The sequence below is a fragment of the Athene cunicularia genome (genome assembly GCF_003259725.1).
Source record: "Athene cunicularia isolate RWA chromosome 2 unlocalized genomic scaffold, athCun1 chr2_part1, whole genome shotgun sequence".
NCBI classification, from domain to species: Eukaryota; Metazoa; Chordata; class Aves; order Strigiformes; family Strigidae; genus Athene; species Athene cunicularia.
In genome coordinates, this window is record NW_020799095.1 from 56,256,801 (window position 1) to 56,274,608 (window position 17,808).

Below are 17,808 nucleotides of genomic sequence, written 5' to 3' on the forward strand. Positions count from 1 at the left end.
TGCATCTGCCTATATAGCTAGAGCTGTGTTCAGGCTCTGTTATGAATCCACATAATTTTTAATTTTATAAACTCGACATCTTCTCTTACAAGTTTTCAGAGATGTCAGCACATATTCCAAGCCTCAACATTCATGTTTCACAGTGAACATACACTCACAGAAAGTGGGTCAACTAATCTCCAGATTTCTTTTTTGCAGCCAGGAGACCATAGGCAGACACAGGCAAAAGTGGTCACATTTTCAAAAGAATTAAGTGTATTGTGACTGAGACCGATTATGACAATAACCCATAGTTGTGTTACAGAAAGAATAATCTAGAGTCTTTGTAGAGAAACTTTTTGGAAAATAGCTAGTAATTTTGGTGCCAAATTGGATGTAAGCATTGTTTTCCAAATTATGAATACCTGTTCTCCCACAATAAGATACCTCTGCAAGTTTCAGAGGCTAGGCATTAAAAAAAAAAAAAAAAAAAAAAAAAAAATTTACCCCAACCACTTGGCTGTAGGTTGTCATAAACTCTTCCTTTTCAGTCTTGAAACAATTGTGTAAGATGAAGCCACAGGCAAAACTTCCAGAGGGTTTGTTTTATTTCAAATGCTGTAACATCCTTGCTGATGCTTGTGGACCTGCTGTGGATGGTGCCTGCGCAGCCTATGGTAACAGAGCATGACGTTAACCTTCAGGTCTGTGGCAACCACATGCCTGCCTACAACTGAAGTCAATTGCACATATTCATGCATAAGCCCACTATTTGGGTAATAATTGAATAAGCTTTCAAAAATAGTTTAAGCAAATTAGTTCCTGACACATTGCACATCTTGAGCTTTCCATTTGTGGCCTTTCATTCATAAGCGATCATCCACAGAGTGAAAAGAAGCACACTTCACTCTAATTAGGGAGGAGCTAATTATCCTCAATCAATTAGATCCTACAACACTTATCTGTAAACAGTTGCTGGAAAGGTACATAACAGATTAGTGACTGAAGACCTAATTAATAAGGAATAATGAGCTCCTTCCTGCATGAGATGAAGGAAACGTGCTCTCACTTCTTGAAAAAGCCCAGTGATAAGAGCCATAAAGCTGACCACAAACGTGACAGGAGTCATTTCATACATAAGAATTTTCTAATTTTTCCATCCGATGTGCCGTGTGTGCTTTCCCAACTTCCCTGTGCAGAAATGCCATGTCACTCCACATGCCACTGTTGTGGTTGTGCCTGCCTGGCAAATACATCCAGGCCTGCAAAGCCTCGCCCCAGGAGAGGAGCTGTGAATGTTTTATGGTGAGCAGGGACCATGGAAATGTAGGAACCTCACACTCTCTCTTCTGGGTCTTCCCTGCCACAAGCACAGTGGGTTTTTTCTTGCTCTGTCTCAGGGCACGCAGAGACCAGCTGTCCTTCACTGTATATGGGAAACTTCTCATGTACGCACAATCCATCAGTACTGTGTTTCCTCCTCTTTACTTCTTTGGACTGAAAAGGCTTTCACCTATTGGACAGTGTTTCTGAGCCTTACCTTGCCTTCTGAACCTTGTTTTATTGCCATATTTTGCCTCCATTTTTCTTAAAATGTGGTTTCCAGCACTCTCCTCCACTGAGGACTTAGCACTGCAGAGCAGAAAGAAATACTTCTCTGCACATCCTACAAGAGTGAGAAGTACCTTTTTTAATGACAGTAACCATGCTACCAACAGCCTGAGGCCAGAGCAGAGCAAGCCCCGTGCTACCTGAGGTCAGAACATTATTTTTAGACATACAATTTGTTCATAAACCAGCAAATTAGTGCCATAATTAGATTAAGAAGAAACATCTGAATGAGTCGACTAAGACCCTGGAAGTGTGACAGAGGTCACTCTTCTCTGAATAGAGATACTTACAGACCCAATGACCGGTCATTTCTCCTGTACCATGCTTTGCTACCTGCTTATAAGACAGACCCCAGAGTCTTACTCAAATCAAGATGTGCCACATTCACTGCTTTCCCTTTACTCATCTGGATGACTGTTCCATCAGAGAAGGGAATTGGACTGGTTCAACACGATTTGCTCATGACAAACCCACATTGGTTCAGTTTTTAATAACATTTTAAATCCTCTTGGTACTTAGAGAAGGAGCATTAAATAATTTGTTCAGGTATCTTTCCAGGTCTCAATGTTAGGAAACCTGATTCAACATTTCCAGGATCTCCTTTCTGCACCTTTTCAGAAATAGGAAACATCCTGGTTTATCTTCAGACCTCTGAGATCTCTGAAGTTAATTTCTTCTCTACCTTATTCTGCTGATCTGAATACACTCAGCTTCTCTAAGTTTTAATTGATTTTGGCCAGATACTTTCTTCACACAACTGCAGCAAAAAAAAACGTTGAATTTTCCAGCCCTTATGCCTCACCTGCTATTTGTACTTCTTTTCATTAAAAATTTATATTTTCCTCTGTCTATTTATAGAAAGGTGTCATTTTAGATTTTTTTCCTAATTGGTTTTGCATGTGATTTTTTACTACCTGCACCCCAGCATGTTTATGCTGCTTTGTTGCAGTCATTGTCAGTTATGAATCCCTGTTTCTACCTATCACTTAAAGTCCCTTTCATGTCATGGTCTTGGCTCCTGGTGCAGTTGGATGCTGGTCTCCTGCTCAGTTCCCTCTTTCTTTCACATAAGGTTAGCTTACCATTCTGCTTTTGTTACGGCAGTTTCAGTAACTGACAGTTCATTTATCTTCAGGATTATCTTCCCAGAAGACACACATTTACCTGTTTCCCAGGCTTGTTGACGTCTGCTTTTTGAAGTTCATTACCCTTTTTTCTGCTCCTTTCACTCCTTTCTTTCCTCAGAACAGTGATTCTGTTGTTTCATGGTTGCTTTCACTCAAATTACCTTCTACCTCTACCTTTATCTTCATCCATTTCTCCCTTGCAGAGTCAAATCTTAAAACAGGCACTGCTCTGAGATTTCCAGTACTATAAACCCTGAGTTTAGATTAACAGAGAAGATTAATAGACATGCAGGGAAGTGATGCTCTGGTGTTTAGGCACCAAGGTGTCTCGCCAAGATGTCTCACACCCCCATCCAATGGAAGAAACACATCAGGTTACAGTAAAACCAAACCCTGGATTCCTTTTAAAAAAATCTTAACTTTATCAGTATTTAATTAAAAATATCAGGAAATATATATTCTATAGATTAAAAAAATTATATCAATCAATCAAATCCTATGAAATTTGTTCTAGCCCACATCAAAAGAAGTTTAACTTTGAAGACTTTGAAAAATTAAGAGAATAAATTATTCCTGAGGAATCGCTGGCTAAGGTTACATAGAAGCAAAATGCAACAACAACAAAAAAATCCATTCAGAATTCAAAACCCCAGAAAATGCCCTGATAGTAGCTGCCCTCTCCTGTTAGTTCAGGAATCCCCAAATACTGTCTAAGAGAGACCTGAACCCAGACTGCTTTTACACCAGGCAGATCTTGTATGGAATGAGGTGCCAGGAAGCCAAGGCATGATCAGGCTGGGAGGAGAGCAGCAGTGGAAGGGCCAGGTTACCCCAGCCCATTCCTCCAGCATATACAGTCATTACATACATCAGCATTGTTCCTGAAGTGTTTGTAACTCTCCACACCCAGGAACAGACAGAATGGAGGGATGAACAAAGATTTAATGCACAAAAAACCCAGATATACTGAAGATTCAGAGTGGTGTTTGAGGAAGAAATGTATGACAGAGAACTGATAATTTTCTGGAAACATTGAAAAGACCAGTTTTAAAAAGCAGCAGAGGCAATGGAAAGAAAATTTGTTGCTTCTCTACATAGTCATCCGTTTCTTCTTCTCAGCATGAGTAAGGCCTCAGCTGGAGTACAGTCTCCAGTTCTGGGCATCACACTTCAAGGAAGATAAGGATTAATAGGAAAGTATTTAGCGGAGCACCGCAAGAACAATCAGAGGTCTTGAAGGAATTTCTTATGAGAAAAATCAGATTAAAAAATGCCAATTTAATCAGAGGAGAGAGAACTGAGAAGCAATGGAAAGAGTTTAAGAATTTAAAGATTTTTATACAAGAAAATCTGTTTTTCATACTGAAGACAAGGAACAGATGTCCTGCAGCACCACATTAGTGAGGGAAAAAATCAAGTTAAACAACAGGAATGGGATTAGTCTGATTAAACACAGGTGTCTACACTGTAGGCATCTTCAGCTGAAGAAGTCAACATCAGTGAAGGTTAGGCTGAGATTCATTTTGTCCTCAATAGATGGCTACAAATTCAGCTCCACTGAACACAGAGACTAGATGTCCATTGAAAATCATAGCAGCCAAGACTGCTAGGTCAAAAGAGAAAGTGAGAAGTTGGCAGAAATGACTCTCAGCTTTTTAATGAGGGCAGCTAGCACAGGAGCAGGCAGCCAAGGCAAAGCAGTGGGAGATTCACCCCTTCTAAAGGCACTTAGACAAGCCCGCAGCAGCAAATATTTCAGAGAAGCTGGACCCTTCTTTGGGAAAGTGGAGTGGAGCCAGTAACCCAGTGAGGTCCTTCCCAGATCTCCTCTCCTGTGTTGAAACTAACATCCCGGGGTAATCACTTAAGGTGTAAGATCTGTATTTTCCCTCCAGTATGACACAGCTAAGCTGCTCTTTTGAAGAGTTGCTCACATTTGTTCATTGTCCGTGATCACTGCAGCAAAATTGCTGTTCCACAGACTCATGCAAAATACTTGTGGCTTTGCCAAGGATATAGTAACCTATATTTGCCATCTTCAGTATATCGAGCATCCCTTAACAGAGCTGCAAGCAAACAGCAACTTGCAGTGCTGGCAGCAATAGCAAAATCAAGGTGAAATAAAGCTTGTGATGATCTTGAGTTGCAGTTAGAGAACCAGAGGAGGTAGCCTGCCATTGCTGGTCAGAGCACATGGTAGCAGGTCATGGCACAACCAGAGAGATAGGGGATGCCCGTGCTAATCAGAGGCTGTGCCTCATCTGGTCTGTGCAGAGAAATGCCAGTGGAGGGCAGGGGGAAAGTCTGCTCTGCACCTCCACCAATTGCTGCAGGCAACCATGCAAAACTCATGACATTTGTTCATGTCAGCCCTAGCATACACTAAAGAGGGCTGATGAAAAAACAGCAGGAGGGATGCCCAAAAGAGAGAACGAGGGAAGTCTGGTTTCATAGAGGTGGTTTCATTCCAGCCAAAGACCAGCATTGTGACGATGTCCAGTGCAACAGACACAGAGCAGCTGGGACTGTTTGGGACTCTCATTCAACTGTGCGTAAGGCTGTGGTGGTTTAGGCCCTGCCAGGATCCAAGACCACGCTGCCATTGTCCCTCCCCCACCCTTGGACCGGACAGGGCAGGGAGCGAGATACAAACCCCAGGGTTGAGATACGGAAAAATTTAACAGCGTAACAAATAATAAACCGAACAACAACAATAGCAGTAACAATAAGCAGTAATAACTGTAAACAGGACAAAAGATATACAGAGATATACCACAAAGATACAGCAGTCCCATCGCGGGTACCATCAGGGACAAAAGCAACATAGAAACTGTTCCAGTGCTTGGGCGCCCAGACCTGATGTCAGCATGGTATTGAATAACCTGGCTGGAGCTCCCTTCCCACTGCTGGGGAAACTTAACCCTATCCTAGCTGAGCCAGGACACAGGCAAAAGTATAACTGCACTCAAAATACTTTTACACAAAAAAATTCCCCCGTGTGTCAAGGTACAGTTGAAAGCAGCATTTATCAAGTATCTTAGCAACAAATTAATAAGTAAAATTAATTTGCTGCAAATATTTATCTATTTAATAATAATACATACAATATTTAGCTATAACTAAATAAAATAAGGCTTCAATGAGAATGTTTTAAAGGATCGTTAACTCTGCAAAACAGGGAGCCTAGGAATACAGACCAATCAATCAACCAACTAATGCTGAGCTGCCTGCTCAGTTAGATCCCTCAAACTCTAAGCAAGCTGTTCTGAGTAGGACACTGATAACCTTAAGCAAAGTGATACTCCAAGTCTCTGGTGAATTTGAGCCAAATTCCTGTTGCAGATCAAATCCACCACACTTAGGGGTAGCTCTGCCCTTCCCATGCTTGGTCCCACAAGGCACAGCTGAATGGCACCAAGGCCAAAAGAAGAATTGCCACTCTAGACCCAGACCCAACACATCCACACACCCAGGTGCTGTGTGATGCCAAGTCATCGCCACAGAGCCCCTCTGCCACCACAGCTGCAGAAGAGACAGGACTGCATAAGCACACCAGTCACGTACACCAGCATCCTGGTCACTTCTACAAGCATCTGTAGTTTGGAAGAGGTTCAAGAAACATCTAAGCTCTGATTTTTATGGGGTTTATAAACAACTGCTAAATTCTGAAACATTTTTAACCCACCCATAGTTAAAATCCGGCTTGTCAAACAATTTCCTTGGGCAGGGCCAGCTCCTTTCTCAGCTAGCCAGCTCAGCAGTTGTCCAACAGCACCCAGAAGTACAACGGCCTTAGGGCAGAAATCAGGGACTCCAGCTGACATTGACCAGATAGATGGTTAGGATTACTGTGTCAGGAATTTGTTCTTCTTTACCTGCCGTAAGAAGTACTAGACAAACCTGATGGCAAAGCACTTGCTTCCCACCTCAAGAGCACTGGAATAAAAGGGGGATTTCAAGGGCAAAGTTGTTCTCCTTTGTATGAAAGTGAGCATGCCTTCAGACCCATAAAGCCTTATGGAAGAGTGACAAAATATTATTATCCAGAGAGCAGCAATGGTTTTTTAAAATACCTGCAAGGCATCATGATCCAGTGAAGACAGGAAAGCCAGTCCTGTACCACCAAGTCGAACAGAAGAGCGATTCTCTGTGGACATGGCTGCCGAAGCCTCCAGCTGGGAATAATCGATCACAATATTAAAAACCAACACGGTCACGTCTGTTTTCTTTCTGCATGTATCCACCACTAGAGGTCATGGCGTACCTTCTCCCCTGGAGAAGGTTACCCTCAGTTAAACCCCGGTGGCTGAACACCACAAAAAATTGTATACTTTTAAATCAAACCCTGCTTGAGGAGTTCCAGCCCGAAGGACTGATAGATGACAACTTGCAGAAACTTTAAGCCTGCGATTTTTCCTTTCTTAGAATCCAACACTCAGCCTGGGGGCTTTAGGTTTGATTCACAAACTTCAGCAATTACACTTAAGTTTCTTGTCCAAATCTTCTGGCATCCTTTCAAGACAAAGCCAGGCGCTTTTTTTTTTTTTTAACTCCGAAGGACACCCACAGTTTTCTGCTTGCCATGCAAGCAAAGCAGAGCAAATCATTTTCTCAGATGTTTTTGGTTAGTTTTACATGGAGTTTTGAAGTTCTGATTTTGGTTCTGATGCAGCTGGCTGTGAAGTCAATCTGAATGTTTGCTATACACATGTGGTTCCTAACATGAAGAAAGGCCGTGAATGGGAATTTGTACCCAAAATAATAATTCTCTTTTTAACTCTGCCTCAAATGTGACTTCACTGGAATCAGCTTCTGGTTTGTTTTTTGGGTTCATTGAAGCCAGTTGGTCATTTTGTTGTTCTCAGACATATCGGGAGGGGAGAGAGAGTAGAGGGCAAGAACTTGAATGTGACCTCTGCTAGGGTCTGCTCCTCAGACCTTACTCTAGCAAAAGGTTAAAAAGAACAGCTCTGGAAACGCAAAACACCTGAATCCTTAGCTAGTTGCAAGGAAGATAATGCAAACACTGGGGTCTGATATCACCAACATCTGAGACTTGTGAACCATCATCTAATAAACTTGGTGTATGTGTTACTGCTCCTTATGCCCTGAGCCAAATTACTTATGGCTTACCATATAACATGTCATACATATGACTTACCATAACTTTGGGAAAGACACTGCATTTTGATTTGACAACTCCAAATGATGGAGAATTTACCATGTTGCCCAGGCAAACAGTTCCAAGAGTTAAACACTTTGCTTGTTACAAATTGTGTCTGGTTTCTCATCTGGACATGCAGCATGGGTATACAACAGTGTTAGTTTTAGATAATGCTTCACAAGAAATACTCTTTTCCACTCATAACTTGCCATTATTAAGTCTGTTGGGTGGTGCATGCCTAGGGTTTGGTATTTGTGGGGTGAATTTGTCCAGACTACCTCAATGGGACAAGTCAAAGTGTAAAATCTTTGCTGTGCAGTGACTCTCAGTCTTCAAGCATGACCAATAATAGCTCCACTGACGCAGACAATACACTCATCTAGCTTATAGCATCCAAAGTTGTACACTGCTCCAGAATCAAAGCCCAGATGTGGTGTGCTCAGATGTTTCACAAAGCTGCACTCTTGACGGGAGCAGAAAAGGAAAGATGCACTGACCATCAGGAGCCATTTGGGCCCAGCAGCAGCTCTGCTTCCCCCACACTGCACCTCCACAGCCACAAGCCCAAAAGCTTGCAGGAACATCTCTCATGCTTCCTACTGGGGAACAAAGCAGGACAAAACATCAGTAAAGCCCAGTTATTATTTAAGCAGTGCCATGGTATATGCCAGGGAAGGAAAAGGTCAGCCTGCATGCATGTAGCAGGGATGGAAATGCCATGGGTCTTACCATACAGCAGGGTGGGAAAGTCATTCATCTTGTTGGAAGTGCACTGCTCTTTGGAGAGCTCTGCTTTTTGTGCACTTTTCACCATCTGAGAGTCATCTGCAAACCTCCAGGAGCTCTTTGACTTTGCCTCTGTCTGATTTTGTACCTCCCCAGTGTTCAAAGTGTAGCAAACCTATCATTGCAAAGACAGATTCACCTTCAGAGTGGGGAAGTATTATACCACCATCTCTTCATGAGGCTGTCTGACACACGAGCAGCCCCAACTCGCCACTCCTAGACCCACCTGAGTGCACTGTCAGCTCCCCTTGGTCACACACACACATCACCTTCGTGTGTCCAAACAAGCCTCCAGACTCCAATGAAGGGGATCATCATCTCCAATTCCCTGGTAACAGTCTTTAAAACATTATAGATGGATAAACAGTCACCAGCTTTTTCAGACCATTGCACATTTGTTCTCTTTTTAACAAGAGATCATTAACCTCCTTTTAAAAATACACAGGTTGGAGGGCAGTAGTTAGATTATTATATTCCTGTTTGGCTACATGCACTGCCCTTGGTGCCAACAGTTTACATCCTATCAAGGATTTAAGATCTTCTGGGATTATGGGAAGGTTTTCATGATGGCTGAAAGCAAGGGTCACTCCAAGTAATTACTGCAGCTGCCCCCAAGGACAGAAGCAGCAGAAATGATTTATCACCACTGGCACCACAGCTCCCTGAGGTGCCAGGGAACAAAAAGGACTGAAGCAATGGTAATGGGATACCTGCAGTATTTCTAGGCATCCTGCTTTCAAGTAGCTAAAGCCCTCGTAGTGGGGCTCCTTGCAAAGCTTCAGGCCAGGAGAAGGCACAGGGAAAGGGAGTATATGGAAAAGTCATTTTGTAATACTCTGTTTTCATCACTGCTCTTGCAAGTCATTCTTTGGAGGTGGAGAGGAGAAGCCTGCTAGCAGGATGCAAAGGTATTAGTTGTTGCCAGTGGTATTTAGAGACACAGGAGAAAGGCTTACCTACCCCTAATACATTTGTACTGGGATGAACAGGCCACAGCAGCAGCACACACAAAGAAACTCCAGTAAACTTTCCAAAAATGTTGCCAAGGTAGAAATATTTTCTTCATCATGTTATTATTTCAGAAGTAGTAAATGGACTCCAAAGTTTTAAGGTAATATCTTGGCCTAATCAAAATCTGTAAGAGCTTCTCCCTTTGATTTCTGCAGAAAATCCTCATATTTCCACCTGGAAGCTTGAAAAAAAGTCCAGTTTTAAATGTTAAGATTAACTGTAATCCTATTAATTTCCTAAAACTGCGAGGGCCAAGAAATCTCTGATCCAAATAATCCAATCTTAAACAATCGGTCGATGCCCCATTTGTCTTCCTTGTTAGACCCTCCCTACACCTCTCCATAGGAAAATAATCTTGTGGGTCACCGTCTATCAATATCAGGTGAGCCTGAAGTGCTTGAAAGTTCTAAAATAAAGGGGTTTTTTTCCCTTTTTAATGGGATCACTCCAGTTTACTCAAAGTTTTTACCAGGGGCTTCTCACTGTGCCTGTGCAGACATCACAAGGGCACCGTTAAGAGGAAACCAGCAAACGCAGGCGAAGCAAACCTGCTCCGACCTGAAGCGAGCAATACTACAGAGTGAAAAGGCAGATCTAATTTTGTCTCTACTTTGGGAAATAACCTTATTCAAAGACAACTATGCTTCATGACTAATTACCCACCGAAATCTGTCTTGGGAGTGCCAGAGCTTCCCACGGTGTTTTGCAGGAGATACAGAAAACATAAAGAACGCGATATTTCAGGATTATTTCCCTGCTGTTTAACTTTGCAAGTTTAGCGACTCCGTTTGCAGCCCGACACTACAAGCAGGCGGTGTTTGACAGTTTTATACCCCTGAAAGTCACTAGATGGCAGCAGGGAACTACACTTGGCAGCCTGACAGGCCGCCTCCCTCCTGGGGGTCCTCAGCTTCCCCCGGGCCGCGGGCAGGGTCAGCCTTTTGCTCGAGAGCATCAGTCCCTTTTACTCGGGAGACCTGTCCCTTGGAGTACAGCCTGATGCTCACCGCAGTCCAGCAGCCTTACAAACCCAATAGCATTCTTCATGCACACCTTATAAGATCAAATAGACTGAGCCCAAAACCTCACAAGTTTCACAACACAGGCACGTGTTACTTCTGCAAATAGTTGGGAGGGCTGTTTCCATTTCCAAATTACTCTTTCTGCCCTTTTTACCCCCCCCTACCCCGCATCACTTCTCACTTTCCCAGCAGTGAACGTTGTACATCCAGGTGGAGGAGAGGAATCTGCTCGGAAGATCCTTCAGCCACCTGCATCTCCAGACCACCCCAAATCAGGACCTCCAGCAGGAAACACCTCCTCCTCGGATCTCCCTACTGCCAGCCCCTGGTTTCTTTAGTAGATGCTTTCTCAAGCTGCATGTAGAAACGGGTCATATGCACTTGGTGTAAGATGGCAGTGCTCTGCACTGTGCTTTCTGTAAACCATCCTCAGTTACCAGCCATCCCTCCTTGACATTGCCTCCCCAAACCAAGGCCCTTCTGTCCCCCCTTGGCCCCAGCCATGACCCACTTTCTCCATCTCTTCCCCTCAGAATTGTTCTCTCCCAGTGATAGTTTTGGGCAGCCTTTCAGGAGGGTTCCCCCACTCACTCACTTCTTCAGCTCAGAGGTCTATTTCTTTCACCAGCCTCTATTTTCTATTAGAGCCATATTTCCCTTTGTATACCTGTACCGATTTACATGACAGAATTGCCTCCTGCTCCCCCAGCAAATCCCTCCATCCTGACATACCTACAGAGATACCATTCCCACCTGCCTGGTGGTGTGGAAGGCCAGAGGAGAGAGCATAACTGGGATAACCCACTAGTTTTGTTTCACTCTGGTTTCAAGTATTTGCTTATGGGCCACAGACACCTTTTGCCATCTGCCTGGCCACATACTATGCAGCATTTCCCCACACGATATCCCATGACAGCTCTTCTCAAGAGCCAGGAGGGTCACCAAAGTGTAGCAAGTCTTCTCATACATCCTGCTTTCACCCACATATTGGGTATCTCCTATCTAGGGGAGGAAATAGCAATAAGGAGTAAGCTGTTTAAAATTTATGGCAATGGGCTCCAACTCTCCTGTGACATAAGAACTAGGAGCAACAGGACTGCTCACAGTTTTGATTTCCCCAGCTTCATTTCCTACATACAGACACCCATCAAGCAGCCTCTCAAACTTCTCAGTTCACAAGCTTCTCAGAGCAATGACAACCACTGGCTACCTTGAAAGATCATTTTAAAGGCCTTCAAGCACCACCTGAGAAAAGCTGAGGAGGTTGTACTGGGGTACAACATCATCTGTCATGCTCCATTTTTAAGCTCATCCTTTATAAAGATGAGGAGACAGGACTGAGGTGAATCCTTGGTCTACAACTGCACAGTGCTTATGTTCGTGCCATACAAAACATGTATCCCCCTGTATTCAGTTCTGCAAGCTGCCTACCTCTTCCCGAGGGGCCCCAAACTTGCTAGCACCAACCTTGAATCCTGCCTACACTTGCCCACAGAAAGTAAACAGAAACACACAAATTGGTTATTCCTGCAGTCTTGTATCCATAACACCCAGCTTGCAAATCCATTACTAGCAGTAGGAGAGATGATGAACATTTCTTACCTGAGGAGGGATGAGATTTGATGGACAACCAAAGTTCAATTTACAATTCCCCTTTGACATCAGATGTATTTAGCATCATGTGCACCTCATCCTCCTTTTCTGTCCTCTTCTCTCCCTAACACCCCCTCTTGATACTTATGCCAGACCAGCCCACATCTGAGGAAACCCCACAACCCCTCCTGCAACCTGCTCTGCCACAGATGCCCAGTGCAGGAACCAGTAGCCATGTCAGCAGCCTTCTGCAGCCAGGACACATCTGAGCAGGGCTGGGGTGTTAGTGGGGAGGTTCAGCACCTCTGAGCTAGAATCCCAACCCCATGTCAGGGGCTAAGTGTGTAAGAGCTGTCAGTGCTGTGTCAAGAGGCTGGAATCTTCAGAAGTCATTTTGCCAGACCTATACTTTTTACCTTAAAGCTGCACAGACTTGGCTGGCCCACCTCACCCTTCTTTGCTCACAATGCCCAGATTCCTTGCTTTACTGCACTGGGTTTATAAGGAATTGGGGCGGGGGGAGGGGGCATGAAAAATGTAATAAAGTGTAATCAAGGAATTCTTTCATACTATCTACATGTGCTTCTCCCTCCTTGTTAAGGGTCCTTCCTCCCTCTCTGGTAAAGCTGCTCCTTCACAGGCTTTTGATGGCTCACCCAGCCCCCAGCTGGTCTGATGCTGTACCCCCTCTGGTATTTTCAGATGATCCTGTCCAGAGCATACCCCATTTCCCTCAGAGACTGTGATGTCACCCATCTGATCTCTTCCTGGCATTTGATCCAACCTGCTGCAGCACAACCCCACTGATATTTGCACCTTGTTTGCTGGCAGTAACCAAACTTCAGCCACACCAAACTTTCCCGTCTGACTCAACAGCAGCTGCAGGAAGCCCTCGCAGGCTGCAGAAGGGAGTCACTGGCATTCCCAAACCCATTGGAGCCCACACCAAGAAAAAGATTAAGCTTGTAGCAGGAAAAGGGTAACTTTTCCATTTTCTGGTATCCATCCAGCAATAAAAAGGCAAAGTACTGGCTACCTTCATCAGCTCCATTTAGGCAGCTGCTGGAAAGGTCAGTCCCCAGCCCCCATCATGGTGGCTGCTTCTCCAGTTACAGAGCACACATGCAGATTTGGCTCTAAAATGGTGCTTGGCCAAAACCTCTGGGTTAGTTCTCTGCTCTGCCCTGTTGGCAAGGCAGCTGCCTGTCAGAGGGGCAAGATCATCAGCCCTTAACCCTGCTCCTTGCCATTGCCTTGGGCCATGCCTGCAGAAAGGGGAAATCAGTAAAGAAATGTTCCCAGAGAGCCCTTATGTACACAAGGGAAAGTCAGGTTATTTCCAAACACATAAAAGCTCTGTTCCTGCAAGTAATAGTGAAAATTCCCATACAGAGAAATGTCTGAAAAATTTGAGACACATACTTAAACTTCTGTGAAAAGGAATGAACTCCACTTTGCTCCCACAAAGCCTCACACATCACAGCTGAAGTGTACAGCAATCCATGTTAAAACCCTTGTGATCTCAGTTAATGGGACATTGCATCACTCCAGCAACTTAAACCATGTTTGGACCTGTCACATGTTATGGCATTTGGAAAACATAACCTACTTCCACTGGCTGAATTTGCTCCTGTCTCTAGAGACTTGTCCACTGCAGAGCAGCCAGGGAGGGGAGGGAGTGGAGGTTGCATTCAGCCATGCTGCAAATAGGCATTTAACCTTCTCATCACTGCAAAGGAAAAATTGCTGTAATTGAATTCATGCAGGGCTATACCTCACCACTGGATCCCATTTCTATTCCCTCTCTTGCTAAAGGTCAGGGAACAGAGAACTGGACACTATCCAGCAGCTCACACAGCCTCATCCCCTCCTGCCCCTCCCTTACCAGACTTGGGGAGTGGGCACTTGGTAAACCAGATGCCATGGAGTGTCCCATTAGCCAGGCAGCAAGCCCATACACAAGCATGCTTCATAGCTCTTTGTAACCCATGTAAAACCCTTATACTCACTGTGGACACCCTCTAGTCATGGCTTGGATTTAGCTAAGTGTGGGACTGCGGTGGGACTGCACCTCCAAGAAAGGGTGTCCTACTTTCTGGGCCAGGGATGTGACTCTGTTCAGTGCCTCAGCTTCACCCTTCCTTGAGGCCATGCATGAGAGCTTTTGGGGAAGCCAGGTTGGAGAACAGGGAGACACAAGGACATTAACACAGCTTCCCACGATCCTTCAAGGATTCACAACAGGGATAGTCAAGTCAGGTCTTATGTGGCAAAAGGTGTTCACTGACCAGGACCCCCTCCTCAGCAGGGTCAGCTCAAGGAAGCTGTACCCACCTAAAGTCTTAATACAGGCTCTAAAACTTCCCCTGAAGAAGTTGGAGAAAGAGAAAAAGATTAGACTGTGATGTCCAAGATGTCAACGCAGGGCTCTGTCCCACCTCTGTGCTGGATCCATACAACAAAAGGGAAAGGCCCACCCAGCATGACCTCTGGGGACATCCCGTGACAGCAGGGCAGAAGGGTCCCCACATGCCACCCCTCTAGGGGCAGCTGTACCTATCCTGTGCCCTGTGGAGCCTGCACCAACAACCAGCTCAGTAACACATACAGTTCTTCATGGGGCAATACATACCATGGTGCCTATCACCTGCCAGTTCCCAAGAGACCCACCTCTCAGTCACTTAACACCCACCTCCAAAGTCCAGGATCACCTCCGATTTCTCCAGAAGCAGAAAAAGTCTGTCAGTGTGCCCATACCAACTATTTCCCAGCAGACACTGAGCAACATTCAAGGAAAAACAACTAAATCACTTTATGAAATCAGCCTGCCACAACACCGCATTGTTTCTTTGCCTTCAAGTCAGGCAATTATTACAACCTGCTTTTAATTTCCTGGACCCTATTTTGTCTGTCTACCCATGTAATCCCTCCAAGTTGTTTCTGTGCCATGACATAGGCAGGAGTTTCAGAGCAAGGAGCGCAGCCAGAAATCGATACCTCTCACTCCACAGCATTTCTGGCAGCTCCATCACTTCCCAGGAACAGCGATGATGTAGCACAACCTGCAATAACACTGCGATAGTGGGTATGACAGGCTAGGAGATGCTTTAGAAGTACAAGACAAATCTCTTTGTCACTCATCACTGTCTCCTCTTTTCTCCCTTCTCACACTTTCTCCTCTGCTCAAGTAACTAGCGAGCAGTCATTGATCCTGCACTGCTGCTGCTCCCCTCACACATCATATGCCCCATGCTCCTCAGAGTTGCAAGCAGAGTGGTGGGTTGTTTCACCTCAGGGCATTTGACCCTCAGTATAACCAGCCAAGACCAGAGATGCATCAAATGATGCCCATGGATTTACTGTGGGTACCACCACAGTAAATGGCAAAATTCTACATCCGATGCAGTATTCATTTTTAATTCTCTTTCCCAGCTTGGATTTGTACATCTTTCCCCCACTGCTTTCCCAAAGCACATGATGAAAGTGAAACACAAAGAATACAGCCTGAAACAGGGAAAATGGTTTCTAGTTAAACTCTGGTTAAAAAATAAATGTTATCTTTCCTTTTAGTGCAATAGCATCCATTTATTTAAAACAAATCTCAGGGAGGAAGCTATAATATATATGCTTCTTGATGCAGTCCACAGGATATAAATGCATCTCTCCTCCCTCTGTCCTGCCAAGCCATAGGAATGCTGGAGCCCAGCAGCAGCCCCAGCAGGCCCATGCTAGTGCCAGCTTTACAAGAACCTTTGGATGCGCAAAATCCAGTAACAAGAGGCAGAGGTCATAACTTCAGCCAAAATCATTCTGTCATTTTAAAGAATGAGTTGGGGTGGGGTGGGTGGGGGTGGTGTGGACATAATTTGCAAAAAGCAAAATAACTTCATCTTTTCCCAGCAAAGCAATGTCCTTCATAGCCCCAGCATCTTATCATCCCTGGGCTTCTCCAGGCCTTGGATGGCTGCCATATATTTTAGTCTCACATATGCTGGAGCATGGTAATTTCTGGGAAGAAACTGGTCACCTCAGGTGTTCCGAGATCACCATGTGTATATAAATAAAGAGCTAGATAATGGCAATTATATAAAATGATACTCTACATGATTGTATAATGATAACTTATGAGTAATGGGGTTTATAACAACACCTCCATTGCTGAGGCCGTAAGTAATCCTGGTTGCCACTGGTGCTAATCCTTCCTGTGTGAACCTCAGTTTAATGACAGTTACAGACACAGACTGACACAAAACCCTCACTCTGAGAGGTACTTGCCCTCCCAGAGGAGTGGAAGGGGAAAAAAGCAAAAATAAAAATCAGAGAGTATTTTGCTGCTCCTGTACAAATCAGTCACGGGGGGTGTCAGGGCAGGGAGGTGACCTGCAGACATACCTAGAAGAGTACATATGATGGGGGCACACGTTCCCCTACAGGGTACCATCGCAGCCTGACCCCTAAGGCAACACTAACTGCTGTACCCCACCATAGCCTGCACAGCCTCCAGGGTCTGCTGGAGCTACTCCAGAGTGAAGGTGTTTATTGTTCACGTAGCAAAGCTACTATTAACCTTCCCTTGATTTTAACTGGAAGGCTGAGTCCAGCCATGCATCAGTAACATCCAAAATACATGGGCACAGGACCAGAAGGAGATGCAAGGTGCTTGAGAAGAGAGGGTGCACCACCCTCCTCCCCCCTGGATGTCATCAGCTACAGAGAAAGTTGCTGGAGCAAAGTGGGCATGCAACCTTGTCAGTCTGTGCCCACCACCATACAGGGCTCTTCTCCAAAGTTGCTGTCCTGCAAAGGTTTATACACAGGCACAAACTTGGCACAGACCAGACTGACTGCAGTGGGACACACACAAAAATGTAACACTAAGCACAACAGCACACTCAGGTCTGAGTCCATCCAAACCTGAGCCACAACTGGGAGAGTGACCAAAAATGCTCAGAGGTATTATGAGCCACCAGAAGCTTAGAATTAGGATTTTGCTTTTAATTAAGTAAAACACAAGCTTGATACTATCTGAGTTACCCCCTGTTGTTTACATACAAGCTCTCTTCTTCAAATTCTTTTTACTGAACCCATATGCTTCAGTTCTGGCAGCTGAAGTGAGTCATCTTATCAAAATTAACATAAAAATAATGTAGTCTTACACACTACTCCGAAGTTTTTTCCTACACATGTTCCATGCTTTTAATGTGTTTTTTCCTTCTCCCCCTCTCTGCAGTCAGGTTTGTGATTTCTCTGCAACATTCATCCCTCTAGGGTTTCCAGGGAGCTTTGGAGGGGCTCAGAGAAAGGGCCTTGAACCACCAGGAGCTGCTGGGAAGCAGCCCTGAACAGAGCCTGGAAGGCAGAAAAGACACAGGGGCAGTAGCAGTCAGACCTCCCCCTCAGCCCACCCTTCTCTTCCACCCCCAACATGAACATACTCCATGTGAAATACCTTGTTCAGGTCCCCATCTGGAGCCCAGGACATCAGGAAAAGCTCCCACAACCATGCTCATGCCCC